Source organism: Helianthus annuus, chromosome 4, assembly GCF_002127325.2.
Source record: "Helianthus annuus cultivar XRQ/B chromosome 4, HanXRQr2.0-SUNRISE, whole genome shotgun sequence".
In the NCBI taxonomy this organism is placed as follows: Eukaryota; Viridiplantae; Streptophyta; class Magnoliopsida; order Asterales; family Asteraceae; genus Helianthus; species Helianthus annuus.
Genome location: NC_035436.2, coordinates 22,343,059 through 22,351,897, shown reverse-complemented (window position 1 = coordinate 22,351,897; position 8,839 = coordinate 22,343,059). Strand labels below are relative to the sequence as shown.

The following is an 8,839-nucleotide window of genomic DNA, read 5'->3' as shown; positions in this document are numbered from 1 at the left end:
GATTTTAAGACTGTCAGTGAATATAATTCTGCCTTGTTTCACATTACCTCTGAGTAAAAAATATGTGGTGAAAAAATAACTGATGAAGACATGCTTAAAAAAAACTTTCTCAACGTTCCATGCCTCAAACATGCTCCTGTCGCAGCAATACCGGGAATGTAAATTTACTAAATATTCTGAATTGATGTCATGTGTTCTGGTCGCGGAGCAAAACAAGTTCCTACTACAAAACCATCAATGGTAACCCGCCGGTGCAATCCCATTCCATGAAGCGAATGTGGCTAATTATCAAAGCGAACGAGGTAGAAGTAGAGGCCGCAGTCCCAGCAGAGGTCGTTGTCGTGGTCGAGGACAAGGATATACATGGCATCGAGAGTCCCAGAACACTAAAAATAGCTATGGTGAATCGAGTCGACATAACACCGGGCGACCTTCAAAAGAGAAAAGTAGCGGGAACCAAATACGTGCTTCAATTATTCTTCTTTGTTGTTACATTCGCCTAATTTCGTTAATTTTCTAATTTTTTTCGATTGTTCTTGTTTTGTTAGCAGTTCAATGATTGTTAGTTGATGATTGATCAATATATTCGATTTAGTATTCTCTAATTTACTTTTGTTTTGGTACTGATTTTGGATATATATATATATATATATATATATATATATATCTATACTACTTTAATAAGGATATAGGAAGGACAGAATGCTAATTCGACAAGGTGTTGAAAACACCCTCAATGCACAATGTACAAGTCTTAAGGCACCAAGAAACACAAATAAATTACCCTTCCACTGGTTCATCTTCAGCCGTCCATTTTCTTTCATGTCTTCACACGGATCATGATCTAACGGATGATGTTGTTTTCACACGGATCCACCTTTCCCCTTCCTTATCTCTCATCTCTCTCACAACTCACATCTCACCCGTCTCTCTCTCTCTTTCTCTGGCGATTCCAGATCCAGATCTGGATCTAGGGTTTCTCTGCTATCTCTCTGGCGATCCAAGCTATTCCTTTTGGTTGTTATTTGATGAATTTATGATGAAGGTGTGTTTAGGAGAGCAAATTCTTGAAGTTTTTAGGGCAATGGCGATTTAAGCCGATTGGATCATGTGGTACCGATGATATGCATTGTACCGTCTCTCATTCAATCTGCAAACTCGAGGTCAACTGGTAACTCTGAATCAACTAGCTATTTCTTTACTCTTTGATGTTTAATTATTGTTTCTTTACCGATTACATCTAAAGTTCAGACAATTACAAATTTTTTTATATATATAATCAACTATCAACTATCTTTTTTTATATATATAATAAAAGGATTAAAAGTGAGGCCCTAAACACTAAAATCTCTACATGATTTGCGTACAGGGCTGGGAATTTGGTTGGATCAAGTACCGGAGCAGAAGTAATCAGTGGTGTGTCCTCTTCCAGACCAGTTAAATTGGCAGATCTTCAAAGAATTCTAAGCAATATTGGACCCTCAGGTATGTCATAAAGTTGTTAATGTAACTCTTTTTGTTTTTTTTTTTTTTGTTTTTTTTTTTTGCTTATCATTCTGAACGGATATCTTTACTTGAATGATGTTCAGGGGAGGCAGCAGATCCCGATCGAGGTAGTGTTGATTAAAGTTCTTACGTAATTGTTATATAATTACTTTTGCATGTGGAAATGAAATTTAAACATCTATAATTTGTTACAATTGATTAATGTTTACCTTCTCAATGATCTGCCTTAATTCTGATTTAGTTATTGTGAAATTTTTTTATAGGTTTAGGATTGGGTGATATCCTGAAGCCTGAACTTCTATTGCCATTGATGGAGACATTGTCACTCGAGAACGTAGCATCTCATTTACCTGAGGTAACACAATCTTGACCCGTTTACATATAGCTGGGCCGTGTTACATCTCAAATGGGTCAAGTAAAAATTTTCTTTTAGCAAGAACAGGAATGAGTCAAATGGGTTGGAACTCGGCTCAGTAAAATATTCTTTTTCAACCATAATTAATGCATCAACTATTTATAGAAAATGAAAAGAATGTTTGTGGGTCAACCCGACCCGTCCATTCTAACCTGTAATAAAACTTGTCAGGTTACTGCAGGGTGAATGGACACGAGTGTCCAATTAATGGAGTTGCTGCAAAGTCCTCCTTTTCGTCAACAAGTTGACTCTTTTACCTATGTGAGGATCCACACGTCATCTCCTTGCTGCTTTTTTTCTGCAATTTTTTTACAATTGGTATTTTAAGTTGTTTGCGAACCGTGATCTGTGCAGGTCTGAAGACTGGTCAAATAGATCTGACTCAATTTGGAGTTGACCCAAGTAAATGTAAGCACTACAATTTACATTCTGTTGTTCATAATTATAAAAAAAACATGGTTTCCGTAATATCTTGTATAACAAACGATTTAGTTGTTTTATGTAATGAATAATAAACTTCAACGATTTCTCTTTTAGTGGTTTTTTGCATCTATTTTACCTTTTTAGGTGTTGAGGTATTTTTTTTTTTTGGTTTTATTGCTAACTGTGTTATAAAATATGAATGGTTTATGTTTACAGACAAATTCATGGGCCTATATTTTCTTGAGGCTCTTAAAGATTCTGTTGCAAAAACATCGGATGATGATCCAATGCAAGATGCCGGTGATTCAAGATCTCAGACTTGTAATCAAACTGATGAAATGGATGAAGGTCAATAACAAAATCTGATTCAGCAGTTTGTTTTTTTCTCAGTGAGAGACATAACATTACAGATTTGTGGATACTGCAAGTGTTCCTTTATTACTTTTACAGCTAAAGATGGGATGGTGGATGGCAACGTGCTGCGATGGCTGCAATGGTGGATGGCAGCGGTGCTCCGAGCAGCCTCATAGTCGATCCATGGCCAATAGTAAGTTTTTTATTGCTTTGAGACAAACTTAAAAAACCATTGCAAATGGTGATGTTGAATTTTTTTAGTGCTTTTGTAGATTACAAGAGGATAATCGGTATGTCAAAGTTTCCATTAACCAACACAAGCAACTTTCTTCTGGAATTCTCATCCATCACCAATAACTGGTGATTCCATTAAAAAAACATCCTACTAAGCTTAAACCCAAGCACAACAACATTATATCCAAAATAAAAACACGACCAAAGCTCAAGTCAGTTGACTTTTCAAAGTTGACCAGTCCATTGATTTTGTGAAAAAAAAAAATTTGGTCTTTGGTAATTCTATTTTGCTGTATATTATTTTTTATTTAAATCGAATGAAGGACTAATTTGCTTGCTTAGCTGAATGATTTAAAGGTCGAACTCACACCTCTCCGTCTCGCTAAAGTCGCCGGTAATGCTCCCAGCAAGTTCTATAAAATGTAAGCCAATTTACTTTTACACCCACTCAAAGTATGATATTGCTTTGTAGGATTAATTATCTAATTTAACAGCTTCTATGCACTTAAGTGTTTAAATAACGGATTGCTTTTTCGACATTTGGTTTTCTGCTTTGTATTGTTTCAAATAATGTTTAATGATATGGATTATGATATTTGTTACTTTTTAACTAATTTAGAACTTCCGATTCAGTGTACTACATCCTTCCCTCTCGGCACATACATTTGGTAACTGGATTGTTTGGCGTGGATTTGGTTATCAACATCTGAGATCTGTAGTCCCTTGACGGCGTGTACCGTACGGAAGGTACGGTTGACTTACTTTTGCTATATGTTTATTGTATTTTTTTTTTTTTGTAATTTTATGCAAAAAAAAGTTGTTATGTGATGTGTTTACATCCGCTTCGATTGATTTCTTTAGGTTGAAAAATATATTTGGTCACAACTCACAATAAAGCTGGAATTCAAAGGGGAAGTGGCGGTCTGTTCGCTGAAGTGGAAGAGATTTATCACTACAGCCAAGAGGGTAGACCTGACTGATGTGGGCATTGTTGGTGGTCTGTTCGCTGAAATGGAAGAGAAGGACAAGGGGCTTCCAAATTCTTTGTATATGGGTCAAGCCAAGGGACTTCCAAATTCTTTGTTTACGTCAAGCAGAGTTTTTTTTTTTAAATTTTTTTATTTTGGTGACTTACAAATATATCTTAAGAAATTTGGATTTTAGATTTACTTTTCAAGTTTTACAGATGACAGTGCGAGATGCTCTGAACTCTGCTCTTAATGAGGAAATGGCTGCTGATCCCAATGTTTTTGTTATGGACGAAGAGGTAAAATTATTTTAATAAAAGGGTGTTCAGAGCTCTTTTTTTATTTAATTGATGCTCATCTTATTTGTGACAACCCGAACTCTCAATGTTTGTAACGGTTAATCAGATGATCTTTACTATTCGTTTCTTTGGTAAATCTGTTAAGCGTGTGTGTTATTTTGCTAAATTAACATATTAACACCTTTGGGCCGCAAGTTTTTGGGTCACGCACTAACCCTTGGGCCGTCAAATGCAATCCGGACCGAAGCCCAATAGCACCGTAATCCAAGTGGGCTCGGCCCACTTATTCAGACTAGAATTACATGGATGGACCTTCCTATGTATTTTCTATGTTATGAACTATACTTGAAGCTAATACTTCTCGGCCCACTTGTTTCAATTGGATCTTGGCCCAACTAGTATACCTAATATGAGAACTAGGTGGCTTGTGTTAATTAGTTCTATATATACTATACGCATCATGTTTGTATATCACAAGTTACAACATAACAAAACCCTAATCCCCCCCCCCTGACTCGCGAACAGTAGAAGACCCCCACCCCCCTTTGAAGATTATTGTGCTTGTACATCTCGTTTCGCTCTTCGGTTAGTATTACTATCATTCGTTTTAATTCTATGGGATTGTGTTAAATTGTATGCATGAATCTTTTGATGCTAAATGTAAACTTGAATATGATTAATGGTTGTCCGTCTAATATGATGTATGGAAACATGAGTTTATGATAAATTGGATAGGACGACTTAGACGTAGGATTGATTTAGGGCTTCTTGTAACGACTAGATTGTAATCTGATTAATATGCAGTAGTAACATGTAAAGTGATATGGCGTGATAGTTGATTTATGATTACATGTTTGAAACCCTACGACTTGTGTGTTACTAGAGGATTGTCACGGTACGAAAACGTGAGTCGGTTTGACTGGAATGAAAATCAATGAAGTAATGTAATATCCTGCATGAAAGAAACAACTTGTTGACGAGTAATAAATGAGCCGCACGCTGTGTATTTGAAATAGGGCTACACCATGAGTTGGAACACATCGAGCCTGCTTGTATGTTAGTAATGTTTATGCTATAGTGATAATAAACGATTAATACGGATATATTATTTGCATGATGATTGTGCTTAGTCAATTGAATTTGCAAATTCCCAAGACCCATGTTGTTATGTCACTAGTTATTAGAGGTCCAATAGTAATGAAGGAAAATGATCTAATAATAGTTGCATATTTAATGATGTTGACTTAAAAATGGCGGCCCTGTGGTGACCTAATCAAATAATATAGACTTTTTGATAAGGATGTCAGTAAGGATGTTAGGCATATTTAATGATGAGATTGATTGTTTCTATAGAAACTAATATGTGAGCATGTATTGACGTGCATAGACTGAAGCATGATTCTAGGATTTATTCATGAACTGTATTAGATTTGGAAATGTATTGATGAATTGAATTATGCTAAGAATAAGTGGTATTATATATTGATCTTGATCTCAAAATCGGTTGAAAGATGGATTAGGATTATAGCACATCTTAATGAGTGTCCCTGATTAATTATGTGATAGTTGTCTGATGTGGTTAATATTGTTGTTAACTGGACTATGCTTAGTGGGCCGCACAAAAGAAGAGGGGGTATGGTACGGTTGGGTTGGGTATAATCTTGCGCATCCACTTTGTGATTGTTGAACTAATAATACATAAATTGGGTTTAGAGGCTAATGAATAAACTGTTAACAATGGGCCGCATGAAACGGTCCGCGGAATGGATCATACACTCGAGTGGGCTGTATATTTCATTAGACTTGAATCATATGGGCTGCGCATGTTTAATGATTGGGCTTGGAATGTTTGCGAGTAAACTATGTATGTGTGTATGAAGTGAAATTGAGCTATTACGTGTTATGTTGTTGTTCGGGGACACTAGGTGAGTTGATTAATGGTGTCTTGAACTATATGAGTACGTTACTTGTACAATGAGTATGCTTTATGGGAACGATGAATATGTGAATCAACTGCATATATGATATGTGGGTCATGTGCACATAAAACTAATTGTTATCGGTAATCTTTCTAGGACGTGTTTATTCAACTAATAATCAAAGTACTTAATCTTACCGAGCAAATCAAAGGTGAGTTCATCTCTCTTGAGCATGCGTCCCGGTGGTTGGGACAGTCAGTGGGTATTCCTGGGAGGGATAAGTCTTTTGGGTAAAAACGGGAATGTTGGATAATATACTCTTCCTATCACCCTTCAAGTCCCTCCGTGTTGTTTGGTTACCGGGAAGGTAACATGGTATTAGTTAGTAGCGCTACTTAGGTTTGGCAACCTCACCCCGTTCCTGGGAGGACGGGTGTTGAACTAATGACCTAGTCATGACCAATGCTTTGATAGGAGCATTGGAGAAAGGGCAAAATAATCAGAAGCCGTCTTGTATTGGGGTATTATCAACATTGTTATCAACATTACTTCGGGAATTAACTTCAATGGATTAACTACATACTTGGTAAACAACGTTTTCGTAAAACTATGAACTCACCAGCGTTGTCTGATACACTTGTTGCATGCTCGCAGGTTGTTAGGTTGTATGGATTTGGAACTTGCTGTCTGAAGTAGCTGGAGTGGTCATGGGTCGTGCTGATTGGATACGAATGATGGGTTTATTGATTTCACACATTTAAACTGAAACAGTTAATTATGTTTTCTTTTATTTGCTTCCGCTGAACATGTTGGTTTTCTTTTAGACTTATTGACAGTACTTTTCAGAATAATTGATGATTTTATTCAACATTATGATTGGTTCAATATGATTAGTGGCTCGTTAGTGGTTTGTCACACGCCTGACAGGGACACTCCCTAGGTGGTATTTTGGGGGTGTGACAGTTTGGTATCAGAGCCACTGGTTATAGTGAACTTGGTTTTAAAACGTTTTCATAAAACAAGACTATAACCGAACAATACCGAAATCGACCATGACACTCAGCTCCAGACTGCAAGGTTCGTTTCTCATTTACTATTGGATAGTATATCTAGTGTACACTTATGTATGACATTGCACGTGAATGCACACTTGGCACAACAGTATGAGCCCTTATGTTACCAACCCCTGTTATGTGATCTGTTAGTTTGACACTACCCATTGACTAATGTGATTCTCGATCCTGTAAAACCTTTCGGTTGCTATTTGAATGTGGGGAACCTTTTAGCGCAAGTTAAGAGGCACTGAGATAAGCATGCAAATCGCCTTATTATCATGGGTGCACACATAATAATAACGTGAGGTGCATGTGAGTCCCAGTGAGGCTTAACGAGTGTGAAAAGGGTTCTGATCGTCTAATTGGTATTATGTTAGGACTTAGTAGTCTATAAAGGTCATAGTAATACTCGACTTCTACTCGAACTTGCATTTTAAATCCTTCCCTTTTTGTATAGAAACATGAGCGGACGAGGCCATGGACGTGGCCACATTGCTATGACGCAGGCCGAATTAACCATCTTGATCAACACTCGTGTAGCTGAAGCCCTAGCGGCTTACCAGGCTGGTACGATATGTGCCAATTACTTTCTATCCTTGTGTCGTATACTCGAATCTTACCTGTGCATTGAACGTTCTTTCGTCTTAGGTCAACCTGCGAATCAAAACAATCCACCTGCTCCACCTGCTTGTACGTACAAGATGTTCATGGATTGTAAGCCACAGACCTTTAGCGGGACTGAAGGGGCTGTAGGACTCCTGTGATGGTTCGAGAAGGCAGAATCAGTATTTGCAATGTGTAACTGTCCAGCTGGGGACAGAGTGAAGTATGCTACGGGCACACTCGAGGATGGTGCCCTTACATGGTGGAATGCCCAGGTTCAGATGTTGGGTATTGAGATGGCGAATGCCACTACTTGGGATGATTTCAAGGAGTTGATGCGAGAGGAGTATTGTCCTCGTGATGAGATTCAGAAACTGGAGAACGAGTTCTACAATCTGAAAATGGAGGGATCTGAGATTGAAGCATACACTAGGAGGTCTAATGATTTAGCAACTTTGTGCCCTAACATGTCTCGACCCCCACCGCGGCGAATTGAGTTGTATCTCAAAGGCTTAGCACCAGCTGTTAAGGGGTACGTTACTGCTGCAAACCTAGACAATCTGCCCCGTATCGTCCGTTTGGCACATAAGATTACTGACCAAGAGGTCGAATGTGGCAACTTGCCGCCACGTGTTTCTGCTACCACCTCGACTGCTACAGCTACAACACCTGCTAGTGATAACAAGCGGAAATGGAATGATACTGATAAAGCTACCGGTGCCAGCCAATCTCAGAAAAGGGCAGACAACAGCATCCACCGTAGTTTTAGCCAGTCGTCTTCTGTGAACCAGAATCAGAGCAACAATTCAAATCAGGGTTCTTACGCGGGAAAGTTACCAAAGTGTGATAAGTGTATGTTTCACCATCGCGGGCCGTGCACCCGGGTATGTCATAGGTGCAACAAGGTGGGTCATATGGCTAAAGATTGCAGGGTCTGGCTTCCAAAGCAGCCGCAGCAGCAGCCACAGCAACAGGAGAGGCAACAGTCTCAACAGAACCGGGGAAATCAAAAGGGGTGCTTTCAGTGTGGTGATGAGGGTCATTTTAAGAGGGATTGCCCTCA

At 38.4% G+C, this 8,839-nt stretch overlaps 1 long non-coding RNA gene and 1 pseudogene across 1 annotated transcript; both read left to right on the top strand.

Moving 5' to 3' along the window:
* The first annotated feature begins 852 nt into the window (after positions 1-852).
* LOC110935931 lies at positions 853-2,472 on the top strand (annotated as a pseudogene).
* A 1,733-nt stretch (positions 2,473-4,205) lies between these two features.
* On the top strand, positions 4,206-8,108 carry LOC118491664. The gene is made up of 4 exons (XR_004891807.1): positions 4,206-4,784; positions 6,275-6,329; positions 7,631-7,740; positions 7,822-8,108. It is a non-coding gene; the product is annotated as an uncharacterized LOC118491664 (long non-coding RNA).
* The last annotated feature ends 731 nt before the right edge of the window (positions 8,109-8,839 follow it).